The following is a 19,688-nucleotide window of genomic DNA, read 5'->3' as shown; positions in this document are numbered from 1 at the left end:
TTTGTTACTTTTTGTCTCTTTCTCTCTTTTTTTTTTTTTTTTTTTTTTTTTTGAGATGAGTCTTGCTCTGTCACCCAGGCTAGAGTGCAGTGGCATGATCTCAGCTCATTGCAACATCCACCTCCCAGGTTCAAGCGATTCTCATGCTTCAGCTTCCTGAGTAGCTGGCACTACAGGTGTGTGCCACTATGCCCAGCTAATTTTATGTTTTTGTAGAGATGGGTATTCACCATGTTGGCCAGGCTGGTTTTGAACTCCTGGCCTCAAGTGATCCACCCGCTTCGGCCTCCCAAAGTGCTGGGATTACAGGTGTGAGCCACTGCCCCGGTCAGTTATTTTTTTTCTCTTTGATAATGGCCATTCTATCTGGGGTGAGATGATATCTCATTGTGATTTCGATTTGCATCTCCTTTAGGATTAGTGATGTTGAGCATTTTTTTCATATACTGGTTGGCCATTTGTAAGTCTTTATTTACTTACTTATTTTGAGAGAGATAGTTATTCAACTCATTTGCTATTATCAAATGAGATTATTTGGGGATCTGTCAGAATTTTGCTATTGAGTTGTTCGAGATCCTTGCATATTCTGGTTAGTAATCCTTTGTCAGATGAATACTTTGTAAATATTTTCTCCCATTCTGCTGGTTGTCTCTTCACTCAGTGGATTGTTTTCTTTGCTGTGCAGTAGCATTTCAATTTGATATAACCCCGTTTGTCCATTCTTGCTGTGTTTTTGAGGTCTTCTCCATAAAATCTTTATCCAGGCCAATGTCCTGAAGTGGTTTCCCTTATGTTTTCCTCTAGTAGTTTTATAGGTTCATTGTTTACATTTAAATATTTAATCCATTTTGAGTTAGCTTTTGTATACAGTGAAAGATGGGAGTCTAGTGTCATTCTTCTGCATACAAATATCCACTTTCCCAGAACTATTTATTGAAGAGACTGACTTTTGTCTAATAAATGTTCTTAGCAACTTTGTCAAAAATCAGTTAGCTGTAAATATGTGAATTTATTTCTAGGTTCTCTAGCCTGTTCTATTCTTCTGTTGTCTGTTTTTATGCTAGTACCATATTATTTAGCTTTGCAGTATATTTTGAAGTCAGATAGTGTGATGACTCTGGCAATCCTTTCTGCTCAGGATTGCTTTGGTTATTCACAGTTCTTGTGGTTTCATATTAATTTTAGAGTTTTGTTTCAATGCAAAGTCATTGCGTTCCACTGAATCTGTAGATCACCTTTGTCTGTATGGTCATTTTTAAAATGTTAATTCTAATCCATGAGCATGGGACGTCTTTCCATTTTTGTGTCCTCTACAATTTCTTTCACCAATAGTTTTAGTTCTCCTTGTAGAGATCTTTTACCTCTTTGGTTAAGTGTATTCCCAGGTAATTATTTTGTAGATATTGGATATGAGATTGCTTTCTTGATTTTTTTTTTATTGGTTCATTGTTGGTGTATACAAATGCTATTGATTTTTTCATGTTACTTTTGTATCTTGCAACTTTACTAAATTTGGTTATTGGCTGTTTTTGTTAGAGCTTTTAGGGTTTTCTGTGTATATGACCATGTTCCCACAAACAGGGAAAGTTTTACTTAGTCTTTTCCTCTTTGGTTGCTCTTGTTTCCTTTCTTTTGCCAGGTTCCTGTGGCTAGGACTTTCAGTACTATATTGAGCAAGAGTGGGGAGAGTGGGCATCCTTGTCACGTTCAAATTCTTAGAGAAAAAGCTTTCAGCTTTTCTCAGTTCAGATGTTAACTGTGGGTTTACCATATACGGTCTTTATTGTGTTAAGGTACATTCCTTCTATAACTAGTCTGTTGAGGGGTTTTATAATGAAGGGATACTGAATTTAATCAAATGCTTCCTCTGCATCTATTGAGGACATCATACTGTTTTTATCCTTGATCCTGTTTATGTGATTTATCACATGTATTGATTTGTGTATGTTGAACCATCCTTGCATCCCTGGGATAAATCCCACATGATCATGTTGAATAGTTTTTTCATGTGCTGCTGAATTTGAGTTGCAATATTTTGTTGAGAATTTTTGCATCTATGTCTATCAGGGATATTGGCCTCTAGTGTTCTTCAATTGTTGTGTTCTTGTCTGATTTTGATATCACAGTAATGTTAGCCTCATAGAGTGATTTTGGAAGAATTCTTTCCTCTTCAGTTTTCTGAAAAGGTTTGAGAACAATTGGTATTCATTCTCCTTTAAATCTTTGGTATAATTCAGCAGTGAAGCCATCAGTTCCTGCACTTTTCTTTGATGGGTTCTTGTTTTTATTACTGATTCAATCCTGTTATTTGTGATTAATTTGGTCATGTTTTCTATTTCTTCTTGGTTCAGTCTTGGTAGGTTGTATGTGTCCAGGAATTTACCCATTTCCACTAGGTTTCCCAACATGTTGGCGCAGAGATATTCATAATGGTTTCCAATGATTCTTTGTATTTCTGGGATATTAGTTATAATGTCTCCTTTTTTGTTTCTGATTTTATTTATTTGGGTCTTTTCTTTTTTAGATAATTATTATTATTTCAATTCTTTTAAATTTATTGAGACATTCACAGTCTAACATGTGGTCTATGCTGAAGAATGTTTTATGTGCTAATAAAAAGAATGTGTATTCTGCAGATGTTGGATAAAAAGTTCTGTAAATATCTGGTAGGTACATTTGGCCTAAAATGCAGTTTAAATCCAAGGTTTATTGGTTGATATTTTGTTTAGATAATCTGTCCATTAATGACAGTTGGATGTTGAAGTCCCCAACTATTATTGTACTGGAATCTGTCTCTCCCTTTAGGCTAATAACATTTGCTTTATATATCTGGGTGCTTGGCTTGGGGGTGCATATATTTTTGTAATTGTTATATCCTCTTGCTGAATGGATCCCTTTATATAATGACCTTGTCTCTTTTTACAGGTTTTTACTTAAAATCTGTTTCACTTGATATAAGTATAGCTACTTCTGCTTACTTTTGGTTTCCGTTTACATGGAATACCTTTTTCCATCCCTTCATTTTCAATCTATTTGTGTCTTTACAGGGTGACATAAGTTTTTTGCATATAGCTGAGTCATGACTTTTTTATACATTCAGTCACTTTATAACTTTTAAGTAAGGAATTTAATTTGTTTACATTTAAGACTATTGTTGATAGGTGAGGACTTACTCCTGTCATTTTTTTGTTTCCTGGTTGTTTTTATATCTTTCATTTCTTTTTTTTTCTCCCATTTCTATCATTGCAGTTTGGTGGTTTCCTATAGTGAAAGTGTGTGATTCTTTTCTCTTTTTCTTCTACCGATCTGCTCTACCAGTTAATTTTATACTTTTGCATGTTTTTGTGGTGTGATTATCATCTTTGTCCTTCCATATGTAGGACTGCCTTAAGCATTTCTTGCAAGGCTGGTCTGGTGGTGATGAATTCCCTCAGTTTTTGCTTGTCTGGGAAAGACTTTATTTCTCTCTCATTTCTGAAGGGTAGTTTTACTGAGTATACTTCCTGGTTAGCAGTTGGTTTTTCCTTCTTTTTCTTCTTCTTTCAGCACCTTGAATATATCACCCAATTCTCTCCTGGTCTATAAGACTTCTGAGAAATCTGCTGATAGTCTAATGGAGATTTTCTTACACATGACTTGACACTTTTTTCTCACTGTTTTAAAAAATTCTCTCTTTGTCTTTTACTTTTGACAATTTGACTAAATATGCCTTATACAGAATCTTTGGGGTTGAATCTACTTGAGGAACTTTGAGCTTCCTGAATCTGGATGCCCATATCTGTATTAGTCTGTTTTCAACTACTATCAAGAACTTTCTGAGACTCTCTGATTTATGGACAAAAAGAGGTTTAGTTGACTCACAGTTCCTGAAGCTTAGCAGGAAGCATGACTGGGAGGCCTCAGGAAGCTTATGTTCATGATGGAAGGTGAAGGGGAAGCAAGCACATCTTACCATGGCATAGCAAAAGAGAGAGAGTGATGGAGGAAGTGACACACACTTTTAAACTATCAGGTCTCATGAAAATTTACTCTCTCACGATCATGAGGACAACAAGGGGGAAATCCACCCCCATGATCCAATCACCTCCTACAAGGCTCCTCCTCCAATTCAACATGAGATTTAGGTGGGTACACAAATCCAAACCATATCAATATCTCTCTTGAGATTTGGGGATTTTTCAGCTATAATTTTATTAAATAGGTTTTCTATGCCTTTTTCCATCTCTTTTCCTTCTAGAACTCCCTAATACTAATAAACAGTTGTTCACTTAGTGGTATCGCATACGTCTTGTGGGCTTTCTTCACTACTTTTCTTTCCACTTTTTTTTTCTGATTGAGTAATTTCACATGACCCATCTTCAAGTTCAAAGATTCATTCTTCTTCTTAATTAAGTTTGCTGCTGAAGATCTCTACTATATTTTTTATCTCGTTTATTGAATTCTTCAACTGCACAATTTCTGTTTGGTTCTTTTGATATCTATCTCTTTGCTACATTTCTTGTTCATATTATGAAGTGTTCTCTTGATTTTGATAAATTGTCTATCTGTATTTTCTTATATATTGTTGAGTTGCCTTAAGATTATTATCTTTAATTCCCTTTCCAGCAATTCATAGTTTCCTTTTCATTGGATCTATAACTAGACAGTGTCGTGTGGTTTTAGTGGTATTATATTTCCTTGCTTTTTCATGTTTCCTGTATCCCTGTTTTGATGTTGATGTCTGTGCATCTGGTGGAGTAATAACTTCTTCCAAACTTTCTACAGCAGCTTTTGTAGAAAATGACATTCACTTGCATTTAGGTTTTAGGTTGCTGGTTGGGAAAGGTGTCGTGTTTTTCCAGGTAGACAGAATGGTGTTCTTAGCTATATTCAACATTAACAATAACTGTGTGTGCCTCAATGGTCTAGGCTATAGAAGTCTGTGGCAGTGGTGCTGGTAGCATAGGTGATTAAGTTCCTCAGTGGTAAGGGCTTTGGAGATTCCTTCTGTTCCCATTTCCTCCCAGTGGAAAGTCTTATCTTAGGGTATGCCACTTGTCTAGTCTGACATGACCTACAAGCAGCTGCAGCAGCACTGGGTTCCAGATGCAGGCACCAGGAACATCTCTGGGGACCATGTCAAGACTCAGAGTCTGTGAACCTACGGTAGCACCTGGACTTTGGGATTCAAGTTTGCTCTCTGTGGCAGAGATGAATGTAGGTTGCCCATAGAGCCAGGATCTCTGACCCTAAGGCACTGCCTAGAAGCTCAGGCCCTAGGAGCTGGATTGTAACTGTGATTTTACCCCTGGGAGACTGGGAACAGTACTGGCCTAACTCTAGGGAAGAAAGTGTGCTCTGGAGGTTTGGGCCTGGGGAGCAGGGTATGGCTGTAGTTGAGGAACCTGAGCCAATAAGTCTCAGTGGCAATGTGGGTCACAGGGGATGAGGTGCTACATAGTGGTGACTCTAGACCCTGAAATAGTGAAGCTCAGCTGTATCCTAGACTCTGTTAGTCCAGGTGCAGCAGCAGCAAGTACCCCAGAATGGCTGGACACAGCTGTCTTTTGGGTCCCGGGAGATAGGGAGCAGAACAGCAATGATTCCACTCCCTAGAAAGAAGGGTATCTCAGCAGTTCAGACTCTAGGAAGCGGGTCCAGCTCCAAGGAAGTAGAGTCCTAGAGTTATTTTGCCTTTAGGGTGAGATGTCTTAGCTAAGCCAGCGCTCTGTTTCCCAGGGATGCGAGGTACTGTGTCAGCTCAGCCCTAGTATGCATAGCTGTTCAGTTCGGCCATGGAAGGCAACACTTTCTCAGGGAACAATATGCCTTCTTCAACTCAGGCCCAGGAGTGTGGCTGTTCTAAACAGCTCAGGTCCCATTTCCTTAGGAGGCAGGGTGCTACTTCAACTTAGGTCCTAGGATTTGTGGCCACTCTGGGCAGCCAAGGCATAGCTTCCTCGTGTCAGGGCACTGCTTCAGCTTTGGCACCAGGAAGGTGGTAGCCAACGTATGTGCTCTGGGTGGCCAGAGTATTGTTTCTCCAGGAGGCAGTACCACTTCAGCTCAGGCACAGAGGGATGAGACTGTTTTGGGATGCATGGTGCTGCTTCATACCCAGGCAGCTCCCTCAGCTGCCTGGAGTTCACACAGGCAGGGGACCCCAGTGGTGAAGACTGTAGTGGTCCAAGGTGCTGCTTTGGGCAACCGGGATCCTCTTGCTTACCTGTTCCCTGTAGGGAGAAGTTCCTCTGGGTTTCCAATTGATTCTAGCTGTGGGAAGATGTGAGGGAGGCCAGGTACTTCCTTCTGTTCTCTATGTGGCCATGCTGAGTTTCTGTGCTCTCCAGGGTCTCTGTAGCTCCTTTAATGTATGTCGGTACTGTCCTTTAGTTATTGTGTTAAAATATAGTTTACTTGTTGTTTTGGCTGTCTTTGTTGGGGAAATGAGTGCTAGAAGCTTCTAGTTGACCATCTTGCTCTGTCCTCCTCATTTTGCATGTTTATGAGAGTGCCTGATTTCCAGGAAATTTTTTTCAGCCAGTCAACCTCAGGACATGCCTTAGTTGTCCCTGAAGTCACTAAGCAGTATCATTTCCAGATGCCTGTTCAAATTCACTGAGCATTAGGGGGTTACCTGTTAAGAGGTATAAAACCCACATAAGTGTGTCCGATTTTTAACTTTTAACTTCAAAATAAAATAAGCCCAAAAATATATATTCTGTTTATATACCTAAAAACTTCCTCTTCTTTAAGTTAATAACTTGTTCAGTCATAGAGAAGAAAAGAATGAGAATATTTCTCTCTAAAGGATTAAAATTAGTAATTGTTTGCTTGTTCGTTTGTTTGGCAATTCCAAGAGATGTAAACTAAATGGACATAAATTGGTAAGGAAAGATTCAGCGGCTGGCATACTTTCTTTTAAAATGGGTAGCCAAATTAGTCTATCTTCCTGCTCTCTCAAATACCACTGAAATCTAGGCTCTTTACTTGACTCAATGAGAAGATCACTATCTCCCTATACTGTGGGGTCCTGATAGGATCCTTGCTGTTTTTCTTAGCCTAGTGCTCTTACGCACAAACAGACAGCACCATGGCTGGGAAATTGAGGTCAGGAGGGAATATGCCACTCTGCCTGCCAGGCTCCCTAGTATGTTATTTCACCTGCTGGGTACAGAAACTTCCCTCCAGAGTTCAACAGAGAAAGTACTTCCGTGATTAATCACATACAAGCTCCTGCACCCAGGGGTCACTGGGTGATGATTCTTTGATATATACCAAGAGAATCCACCATATAAAGGTGATATTACTGCTGCCATCAACCCTCTCGGTATACATTATTCTAGCCTATAGGTTCTAACCATAGCCAGCTTGTTTTAATAAGATTTCAGAAAGAGAATCAACTCAAAACTGCTACAACTACTGTGAAAAACAAAACAAAACAAAACAAAACAAAAATTCGCCCTGAACTTCCTACCCTCCTCTGAAACAAAATAACTCAGGTTTCTCTTAAGTTGACCTTGTTTTTCCTATTGTCTTCCATTTTCTTAGTATTATCTTGTGTCTATATTTTCTATCTGAAACAACCCTGAAACAGCACTGTCCACGGAGCATTCTTGTTCTCACAGCCTCCAACATGCCATGCATGTGTACCAGTCTTTATCCAATTTCCCACCATCACCCCCAAACAGCCCGTCAGAGGCCAGAGAGTTTTGTTGATTAATAAGGCAAACATTGACTGTGCAGCTGTCTCATTTTATGCTGCACACCATTCTAGGTGCCAGAGATAAAAGAATAAGCAAACCACAAATAATTATTACATTCACGTAGCTTTCAGTATAGTGGAGAAGACACGCATTTTGCAAACCACTTTTTATTAAAATATGTAATAAAAACTGTGACAAGTATAGAATGGAAAGGTTCACTCAGTTGAGAGAAAGCCTAACCAACAGGTCTTTATTTACTCAGACAGATCTTGGAAGATATCTTTGATGAGAACCTTGGTAACAACAATTAATCCCAGTATAGTAACAATTAAAAAAAAAGGGGGGGGGGAGCTGTTGGAATGTACATAACGCTTTTCCTTTTTTTGTGTGTTTGTTTGTTTTGTTCTTGTTGTTGTTGTTGTTTTTGATAGAGAGTCTCCCTCTGTTGCCCAGACTGGAGTGCAGTGGCATGATCTCAGCTCACTGCAACTTCCACCTATCGGGTTCAAGTGATTCTCATACCTCAACCTCCAGAGTAGCTGGGACTACAGGTGTGCACCACCACTCCCAGATAATTTTTGTATTTTTAGCAGAGATGGGGTTTCACAATGTTGGCCAGGTTGGTCTCGAACTCCTGACCTCAGGTGATCCCCCCACTTCAACTTCCCAAAGTGCTGGGATTACAAGCATGAGTCACTGTGCCTGGCCATAACACTTTTTCTTTAATGATGGTACCTCTAGGTTGGCATATCAAAAGTAGTGTTATTATCAAATAACTCAATAAGTGGGTACTCTTAGGAAAATGGGTTTAAAATTTAGAGATGCCAAAATGCACATTTACATACATTCTGCAGTGTATATGTTTCTATATTTGTACAGTTATCTACCACTCTTTCTAGGATGACAGATAGCAGTCAGTAAAGCCAATGTCTTTGATTTTTTTTTTTTTTTTTTTTTTTTGAGACAGAGTCTCACTCTGTTGTCCAGGCTGGAGTGCAGTGGCATGATCTTGGCTCACTGCAGACTCTACCTCCCAGGTTCAAGTGATTCTTCTGCCTCAGCCTCCTGAGTAGGTGGGACTACAGGCGCGTACCACCACACCCAGTTAATTTTTGTATTTTTAGTAGAGACAGGGTTTCACCATGTTGGCCAGGTTTGTCTCGAACTCTTGACCTCATGATCCACCCACCTCTGCCTCCCAAAGTGCTGGGATTACAGGCTTGAGCCACCTCACCCGGGCGTCTTTGATTTTTATCAGAAGATCTGATTACAGTTTATTACTTGTAGTTAAATATAAGTTCACTCTACAGTATGGTGAAGCCGTGACACCAGAATCAGATATACAGAATACCAACCCCCTTGCCACCATCTACTAGCTGTTGATCTTAGGCAAGGTAATCAACCTTGAAGCCCCAGTTATCTTTACTTTAAAAGGAAAATAATGTTTGTATCTTGGAAAGTTCCTGTGAAAATTAAATAAGAATATTTCATAATAAACCCTTGTAGTGTTTAGTACGTCCCAGATACTGTTCCAAGAACTTCCCAATATTTAATCAATTTATCTTCATAATAAACCTATGAAGAAGGTTTTTTAATGAGTTTTGAATCACATTTTATATATGAGGACATGGAGGCATAAGGAAGCTACTGGGCCAAGGCAAACAATTAGTAAGAGGCAAAGCTCAGATTCAAACCCAGAACTTAAACTCTCAGTCACTTCACTCAGAAACTTTGAATAAGTATAAAGCAATGAAAAAAAGTGTTTAATAGGTTGTAAGCATTTTAAAATGTGAATTACTTTCAATATAGCTAACTTTTTAATCCATATTCTGGTGAATAGTCTTTTCAAATTTCCTCAGACTAATACATTTCTCCAGGTGGAGATTTAGATCTCCTCTTCCTTTTCCTTAATTTCTTACTCTTCCTCTTCCATCAAACTTATCATTTTTTTCTCTCATGAGCATTCTTATTAATTCCACCTAAAAGATATGTGGCATCTCCTTATCTTTAATTTAATTACAATAGAAGAGTAGACAAATCAAGATGACTTAATATTTATAGATTTGTATAATATCTGAATTGAATATAAATATGGCTTTTAGCAAAAATTCTAAAAGCTATGTTGACATTCTAGAATAATTTTTCAGGTATTCCTCAAGAGTGTTGAGGTTCTAATACATAAATTCGTCTTTCATTGTCTTCTCCACTTGGAAGTTACTATGTTGGCTTATGGAACAGAGTACATATACTACCCTGAATTTTATGGTGGTGCTGTAATATATGCAAGTGTAGCATGAGGAATGCCCACTCTGAGGAGCAGCGTGCTTTCTTTCACTTTCTCGGGGAAAGTCAATTTCACTGAGATACTATCCCTTATCCAACATCACACACAAAAAATGGGAAGAATGAAGTCTTTTTTGTCATTGGCAATGATTCTGTATTAATTTAGAATTGGATGTACTGCCACGTATTCAGAGAACTGAATACCCCAAATGTGATATTGGAAAGTACTATTTCAGGCCAGGTGTGGTGGCTCATGCCTGTAATCCCAATACTTTGGGAGACAAAGGTGGGAGGGTTACATGAGCCCAGGAGTTCAAGACCAGATCCAGTCTCTATGAATAATTAAAAAATTAGCCATGGAGGTGTTGCCCACCTGCAGTCTCAGCTACTCAGGATGGGAGGATCACCTGAGCCCGGGAGGTGGAGGCTGCAGTGAGCTGTGATTGTACCACCACACTCCAGCCTGCATGACGAAAAAAAAAAAAAAAAAGGAATAAAAAGAAAAATACTATTTCATATATTGAACAAAATATATCTCACATTTTCAAAATAATAATAGGGATTATTTTCATAAGGCCTTTTATTTTCCAACAAGTTTAAAATCAGTTGAACAGTCTCCACACCTCCCCCAAAAAAGTCATTATGAAATCATAATTATGACATGTAAAGGAATCGTTTTTATATATAATGCCTATATATTCTTTAAAAGGAATATTTCATTTCCTTTTAAAATCCAATAAAGTGTTATCTCCTCATAAAAAATTATATAATTTTAGTCCTCTTGAAAAAGATTATAATTAATCTGAGGTTTCAGGCACATGCTTAATCTATTAGTAGAAAAATCTCCCATCTTTACTGTAATTATCTTGAAAAACTTTGAGAAGAGACTTTGAAAAATCTTAAACCATACATTAAAGTATTTTGAATATTGCTCTCTTTACTGAGATCAGACCAAGAGGAAGTACACTCTTAGCTGCAATATGAAAGATTCAGGCTAAAGAGAGAAATGGCCTCTGGTAAAGTTTTTACATCATGGAATTTTTTTTTTTTTTTTATCAGTGCAAATCACAGATCCTCTGTGTTAAGGGCTTCACAATAGAATTTTCACCTTTCAAATACAATTTAGGTTTAACACTGCTTTGAGACAAGGCGTGAACTGAGTGACATCTTAGCTTCGTTTGATCCTTCACCTTGAAGGACAGACTACACGGGACCATAATAGCACCAATCTTGAGTGAAGAAGTGAAACCAATTTTGCTAAAACATCTGAAATACACTCTTCCTAAATAGTAACATCTGGTGGTACAGAACGTCCCAAGGAGTCTTTGTTCCCAGGAGATTTCTCAACCCAGTTTTTTGCCACCCAAGAGGCTTAGGTAATACAGCTAGGGTCAGAGAAATGCAGCCATCCGTCCAGCCTCTGGGTCGTTCTTTAAATAAAATTGCTTCCCGAACTTTCTTCACTCTCAAGTTTTGAATACAATGCAGTTTCAACCATTGCTATTGATATTTTTCTGTTAATTAAAAATAACAAATGACATTGTTGTCTGAGAGGAGTTATGCTCTCAGTAGTAGATGTCACCAGAGCCTGGAAGTCACAGACTTTGGGGAAAGCACAACTCTGCCCCCAAATCAGCAACATCTGCGATATGAAAAGGGGACTCTGGAGGTTAAAACCAATTTGAGCTTGTCAGTCTCTAGGCAAATACTGCAGAATCCTCAGGAACAGCTTGTGACGAGGGAGTGTTGAATGGAAATAAGCTCAATCAGCCTTCTGGTTTGGATCATTGAGAATACTGGTGTTTTAAATTTTTTATTTATTTGTTATTGTTCTGTTTCATTTCATTTTGAGTTACATTTGGGTTGAGCTCCTTATTCCTCGTCTGGTGTCTCTGGAAGAAATGTGTATTTCTGTGAGATATATTTCCTCCCGTCTCCAGAAATCTTCACGGAAGAGAAGTTCATTGCTACCATCTGTACTTGGTTTAGAAGAGCTTTGATTAATAAGGACCACCCTATTGTTCATTTGTTTGACATGTGGAAATATTTGTAATCTGTTTCTGGCGAGAGAGATTTCAGCAAGGACCTGGTTTGACTTTCAAACCCACATTGCCAATGAAAACCAGCCTCCTGGATCCAGAGGTCAGTGGGGGAACAAGCAAAGGTGTTTTATTCTGCCTTCACCCCCTCCCTCAAACACCAACACCTGTTAGAAGTGAGGTTAAAAAGATCCTGTTGGAACTCCGAGACAGAGACCCAATTCCATCCTGAAAGAGACTCTGATGTATGGTGTATAATGAAAGCTGGAGACTGCCCACTGTTACACATCATTATCATTCAGATCATGAAAGAAAATGAAATGGTTCAAGCAGATAACAGCTGTTTTTATTCTGCTTTTCAAAGATTCTCTTAAACAACGATTCTCTTAAACCTGATCTCATGGCTTTTATTTAAGGGTGAACACCCAATTGTAAACACAGGAGAGATGCATTCTCATGATGTCAGTAATAAAAGCATGTATAAAGCAGCATGTGTATTCTGGAAAGCTAACTAATCATTAAAGCCAAGAAACATAGTCTGGCACAAATCTGATTATGTGTCCAAGAGGACTTGATGGTATGCACATAAGAAAATGTAATGAAATAGCGGGAAGGAGAAAAGAAGGGAGAGGGAGGAGCCAGAGGGTTGAAGGGGAGCTGTTTCATGTTTGTGAGATGTTAGCAAAATTAGAAAAAGGTAAAGCTGCCAAGATCATCTGAGAAAGGGGTTAGCACAGCAAGCAGAAATGTAAGCAATTTTTTTTGTTTGTTTCACTATCTGTTGTATTACAGGCTCACCTCATTGCATTTTTATCTATTAGTTATAGACAATGAGGTTGTTACACAAGACACACACAGGAAACAGGACGAGGCCCCGTCTTTCTTTAATCAGGAGTTCAGATCTCATTTGGGACGACGTACATCTATTGTGTTTCTAATTGCTGTGATCATTATCATAAGCATTAGGTCTAGCTTGCTTGAGGAATTCAGGACCACACATTCCTCATCAGAATTCTGTTTAAATAAAATAGGATGCAAAGGAATTTTGATGGAGTCAACTTTATACAAGCGAATCTAATAGATATTTGTTGTAATTTTTCATTTTGTAAAATTACAGCAAAAACATAAGCAATCTCTCCTAGATGCACTGTAAGATGGAATGCTCATTTAAAAAAATTGTATTCTTATTTCTTCACATAGTAGGTAGCATCCTTTATTAAATGGGTTACTGTATTAATTAAATATAAACCATTCCTTACTGTACTTGCTAAAAACTTTTGTGTCTGAGGAAAATATTTGTATATATATGCATATAAAGTTTACACCTAATGTTAGCGTACAAACCACATTAATTATAACATTAAACTAAAAGATGAGTTCAACAAGCAGTTTAAAATTGGGAATCTGCTGTTTGTGTGCTTAGACTTGTACTTAAAAAAAAAATAGAAGGCATAAAAATGTCAGCTCCATAGATTTGCTGCTAAAAGACCCTTGTTCACTCGTGCATAAAATACAACTGCCCCCAAGGGTGTGCACGTTTACAAATGCAAATTAATCTTTACCTGCCCAACGCACAAGCTATAATGGATTTCAGAACTGAACAATATAAACTAAGCATGAGATAATTTTTGATATCTCTGCTAAAGAAAACCATAATGCATAGTTTGGGATCCTAAATTATAGCTGGATTTTCTGCTCTTAAGTGTTCATTTGCTTACGTGGGAGGGGCCAATGAAATAAAGTAGCAACAATTTGTACCAATGCATGACTTTTTATTTCTTTAGATCAAATAGGAAGTGATGTGTGGACTTAAACTGTTTTCAAATGGCCTTTCCAGTTCTGTTAGAAGCAATGTTCAGGCTAAACTGCCAACATTTTTCTTCAGTGTGAAAAATGCTGACTGTGGGGCTTGTGTTAAAATATAGCACACACACCCCTAAGAATCTAATGTCCTATCTATTGTTGGATATGACTCTATTAGCTTTGCATGTTGTGAATTATCTGGACTACAAACCCCTGTTCTTTTTCTTTCCTTCTCAGTATCTGTGTAGTGATCATTTTCCTGCTCACTGGTGTATCCGCTACTAAAATACAAGTGAAAATAAAAGGAGAATATAAAGGAGACACTTCCTACCTCTGGGAGGAATACAAAAAGCACACACATTTGTACCAGTTAGCAGCCCTAAATATCTGTTGAATAAATAGTTTTAAACAATTGACTGAAATACATATTTTGAATCTGCAAATATTTCCTGAAACACAGAAGCTGTGTAGGTTAGGCAGCTACGGTATAGCTCTAAAATTCAGAGTATCCCTTCTATTTTTGGCACAGAAGATAGTCACATGGCTATGAAACATGAATTTGGATGCCAAATGAATAACAAGCTTGGAGGCTGAGCTCCAAGTGACTTCAAACATCTGTGAAGTGAAAATATCCCTGTACCAAGGCGTGCTACTGTGTTGAAAACAATTACTGTTACTGATCATTTTCTTGCTTAAAATAAAGTACATCTCTTCTCATGGGAGCAGGTGTAAGGGTGACTTTGTGAATCTCCATTAATCAAATCACAAATGGACACCCTCCCCTATTCTTGTAAATCCATGCAAACAAAATTACACTTTTTAACATCTCAAAAGAAGAAGTGTGCAATTTGTTAGCAAGAAGGATAAATTTCACCTTCCCACTTCTCCAGGATTCATAGTAATCCAAAATCAAGAGAGTACAGACACTTTGAAAATCTGCCCCTTTAGCCCCTGCCTTTGGTATATTAATGACTACAAGATGTTGGACGCATATTTGAGCAGTAAGAAAAACCTGCTTCCCAAAGGGAAAAAGAAACTGGGAACAGACCCAGAGAAACAATAACTTAGTGGACAGGTCTAAGAAACTCTGAATATCAGCACGTTCCAAAGCTTAGTAACAAAGCTTAGAATGTCATGTGATCTTTACTTGCAAGTCAGCGCAAACCTTTTCTATCATTATGGCATCTAAAGCATGACTTATTTTTCATAAACAGATATTTTTCTTACGTTGGAATTTATCCTACGATGCTACAATTAGCATTCTGCCATTCTTTTTTGTCATAGTCATACAATGGTTTACTATCTACCTTTAAAAAGTAGAGAGTTAAGAGAGAAGGGAAATTGGTATTAGGTCCTGCATTGAATTTAGGTTCCTCTTTAAAGGATGCAGTGAAACAAAAATGTCCTCCTTTCAAAATGCTTATTTTGGATTTGAAGAGCATTCTCACCCAGGTGCCATTCTTTCCCTCTTTTACTTTTCTTCCAATTGTCTTACCTTTCCTGCACACATCCGTGATGCAAATTAGCACTGGCCTCCAAGCCTCAGGCATCAAAGGAATTAGGTCAGACCAGAAGAAATCAGGTTGCAGGCAAGAAAACAATTTTAATAAAATAGAAGCTATGCCAGCCTGGAGCTTCTGTACTCCTTCAGGCAGACTAACAAGCCCTGGTCTTAGGTAATTGATACGTGGGAGAAAAGCAGAGATGTTTGAGAGACCAAAGATTTGTATAGTATTAGCAACGTGATGATATGTTGAATTTATTTGAAGCCAGTCTGTACATAGTGCTCTGATGGGCTTGGTGCTCAGCCTTAAAACAATTGCAATTAAAAATAATTCCAGGAAAAGAGAAAAGATCTAGTGCAATATCTGTTTGCTATAATTTATGAGTTTTTAAAAGTCACTTTGTATTTGTATTCCATCTGAGATTAGTGGTCTTTTAAAGCATATATTAAGTGTACACAGAAAATTAATTTTATGTTAGCATGTTTAATGCTTACTTACTCAAACAGCATATTATCTTCTTTTGAGTTATTTTAAGGAAAAAAATAGAAAGAGATTGTACTGGAAAATGTTCATTCTCCAGATGATCATTTTAGTTGCCATTATTACTGGCTCCAAAATGATTGGAGGAGCAATTCAAATTCAACCTATCACATTATCCAAGGGCATTCTATGAATAGCTGCAACCCAGAGCAAGTTCTGGCAAAGATGCAAAGGCAGCGTATCGAAGTCAGCAATAGCATTCAAGAGTATTTTCCAGAGTTGGCGAATGCAGATGAGAATATTTATATGTCATGTCTCAAACTATAGAAAGTATTTTGGGAAAGATATTTTTCACAAGTCTTAGATTAGCCATTATAGCAATTTAAAGGAGGTTTTTGTTTGTTTGTTTGTCTTTGTTTGTTTGTTTTGGATGATGAAACAAACCTTTGGGTGATGCCAGTCACATTTACACATCATCCCATTTAATCCTTGCAGCAGCCCCATGAGGGAGATATTGGTGTCTGCATTTGTGATGAGAAACTGAGGCGCAGGCATTAAGCAACTTGCTAAAGACCTCAAATTTAGAAGGTAGCAAAGACAGAATTTGAACTCAGGAATCTGAGGGAATTTCTAGAGGTTTTTCTCACTACTGGAAACAGTTTTAAAGTTTTAAGAAAGGTGAAGCCTCTTTGGTTTCTGAATGTAGTAAGTCTCAAATTCTGATAGCTCTCACACATCTCTTCAAAAAGGATCATCAGTAAGATCATTTTAACCAAGGGAAAAATATTATCCTACCTAACATGTATTGAGAAATTACTTCTACCAAATATACTTAAATTTTTCATGCATAAATTCACGTAATACTCACTATAAGATATACAGTTACCATCCCCAGTTGAAGAAAGGGAAACCGAGGCAGACAAAAGTTGAGTGATTTCCCTTAGGTTATCAGGTAGACAGAGTAAGAGCCAGGATTTGTTAAATGATTTTGTGAATATAAATGAATACCAATAACTAAGGACACATTTTGCATATACAGTGCTTTTTGTCTAGAATTATCTTTCCTCTTCACCATCTTCTCCTACAGTTCAACTTTAACGTCAGCCTTCCCAGATCCACCTCTCTAACTTAGAAGCCTTTCTGTCTTCATGGTGTAGTGCTATCATATCATCTATCACATAGTGTAGTAATGATATCCTTAACTTTCTCTCCACTTGGATGCTAAGCTCGTGGGGGGAAGAGACTCCATCTTCCATGTCATTCTATCACTAGTAATATTACTTGTTATGTAGCAGCCACCTAAAACAGGTTGGATTTACAAGTGGAAGAAAGAAAATAATTGAAAAATACTTGGTTGCAATAGATGGATAATTGGGTGAAGGATGGCTAGATTTATTGATGGATGAATACACGGATGGATGGAAATATAAAAGAATAAATGACATACACATAGGAAACATATGAGTCCGTCCAATGTGTGTGCCAGTTTTAAATAGAGAGAGTTTCCTGGGTGCATTTCTAAAAAGAAGAACTTTAAAAAAAAAAATTCAGTCACTTTTCTGCCTTATCTTTAATTACTGTTCTTTTTTCTATTGTTTTCTTTTAATGGCCATTAATAATGACCCAGCAAGCTGGTGATAAATTTGTTCTTCGACGTTTTCCCTACTTTTTTGTTATGTATATATCAAAGTTTTTGGCTTGATTTCACTCCTCTTAAGTAAAGGAGACTTTTATTCCTCTAATTACCTTCCAGTTCCTGCATCGAATGCACTGCATTCCTGACTCCCTGGATGTAGCCCTCCACTCCCCTCAGCCATTTGCCTAGCAGGCGCTACTTGAAGTTTTGGCCTCTAGTATCCCTACTAGATTGAGCAATGAAAGCAGCATAAAATCCTAAACCTACTGTCAAGTGTGAATCCTCTACTTCAGAACAGATACATCATCCTGGCCCTAAAAAGAAAGAGACCACATAATATTTCCAATATTGTCATAAATTCATCCACTTTGAGTATTTGTTATATTTACTTACCAGGCAGAGCAGGGGAAAAAAATGTTTTTGTCATCAATAACCAAAGTATTGTAAGAAAACATTAATTTCACTTAAAAAAAAAGGCATGGAAACTGTAGGCTACCATTATGGATGCCTTATGATATAGCTTATAAATACAATATTATATTAAGAATGTAATTGCTGGAGACATTGCTCCATGAAAGATGTTGGGTTGTTTACAAGAAAAAAAAAAAGTCATGTCCTCCTCTGAGAGTTGTTTTGGATGATTACTTATCAGGGTTTAAAAATATAAAGGCAAATAAAGATTGGTCTTTCTACTTGAGGTCAGTAGTTCACTGATTTTTGTCAAGAAAAGGAGTTTACTAGATTTCCTTTTGCAATATCAGACAGCTTGTCATTTTTTATGTGATAGACTATGTAATTATTTTTCACGGTGGTATACTATCCATCTCTATATATACACACATACATTTACACATACATATTTACCCTATGGCACTGCATTCACTGTGCAAGTGTACCAAAACCTATTTAAGATGCAAACATCAAAGAGGAAGGGGAAAAGCAGTCCTATTGCCACTATGTGTAGATGTCTGAGAAAGTCTCCTAAAGACCAATTGATCAATATACAAAAATCGTCACAACTGCTAAAGGCTGCCAACATAATCTTTTAAAGCAAATGTAAAAGTAGATACTGAAAAATGTGGGTTACCAAAGTATTCTTTACCTCTGGCTCCCCACTCTGTGCTGTCTCATATTCTTGCAAGTCTCATTGGGATGCTTGGTAAACACACTTCACCTTTCTTTCTTCAGTTTCAGGGTAGAAAGGCTCCCTTTAACTCCTGAAGACAGTAAATCACAGTCTGTGTGGTGGTTCTCAGAAGACACTTAAAGGACTGAACTGGATGCTCTACATAGCACCCTTGCCAAAAGGGTTCGGAAATGACTTCCAGCTTCCCACAGTAATAAAATGGCACTGTTTGGCATCTTCGAGGTAATAAAAGTGAATTTTTTCCATTCTAGTAAATGAGAAGAGAGGCCTGGTTGTTTTAAAAACTGATTTAAATTCGTGTGTTTTCCTCACATTATAGAGCGTGATATGAGCACATTTAGGTGAACTTCAGACCACCTCAGAACATTACTATCCGCAGCTCTCTGGGGCAGAACTGGATATGCTGGCGGGTGGTAGAAGGGAGGTTGGAAGGATGGCCAGGTGCCCTGGACACTGCAGCCGTGATACGATAGGTGGCGCTCTCCCCTCTGAGTCTGTGTGAAAGATCTCCGAACGTGCTCTTTGGAGGATATTATTTTGCTTGAAGGAAATGTCTTGGACGTTCATCAGTGTTTCTGGCACTGTTTAACAGCTGCTGAGTCTCATAGCAGACTCTGGCTGTATTTTGGTGATGGGAAAAGCTTTAGAAAACAGATTTCCTGTCTTTAAGGAGGAGGCTTATGTTAGGCATTATTGTCATTTGTATACAAGACTTTTTATAATTCAATTTCGCTGTCCTCCCAGTTGCAAAGGAAAATCTTTTGTCATTCCTATTTGACTCATAGGGTCTAGGAAGAAGTTTGATCATCTTCCATTTCCCATCTGGTTATTCATAAGACACCTGCATCTCTGTGATTTCTCCTAGACTACACAATGCTACCAACTGACAACAGACGTTGTATAAAAGAAGGCCACCTTTCAGAAAAGGAACCTGAACATTAAAAGCTTGTCAACCAAACACACGGGATATAGCTTTTATTCCTTATTTCAACTGCACCAGAAGTGGAAATTATTACTCTTTTAAGCAGAAAAGACAAGATTGATACTTTTTACATATAATCCAACCCACATTTGTCTTTGTTTATATTTTGCAATTATAAGGCTATTAGA

At 37.8% G+C, this 19,688-nt stretch overlaps 1 protein-coding gene across 3 annotated transcripts in view; it reads left to right on the top strand.

The window, feature by feature from the left end:
- ADGRL2 (adhesion G protein-coupled receptor L2) overlaps nt 1-19,688 on the top strand; it is a 683,665-nt gene that overhangs the window by 90,443 nt on the left and 573,534 nt on the right. For all 3 annotated transcript variants that reach the window (XM_074003149.1, XM_074003162.1, XM_074003150.1), the window contains exon 2: nt 18,620-18,800. The gene's annotated coding sequence lies outside the window, so the exon portion shown is untranslated. The remainder of the gene's footprint in view (nt 1-18,619; nt 18,801-19,688) is intronic.

The sequence above is a fragment of the Macaca fascicularis genome, chromosome 1 (genome assembly GCF_037993035.2).
Source record: "Macaca fascicularis isolate 582-1 chromosome 1, T2T-MFA8v1.1".
In the NCBI taxonomy this organism is placed as follows: domain Eukaryota; kingdom Metazoa; phylum Chordata; class Mammalia; order Primates; family Cercopithecidae; genus Macaca; species Macaca fascicularis.
The sequence above is the reverse complement of the archived record's forward strand: the minus strand, read 5'-3'. Positions and strand labels throughout refer to the sequence as shown.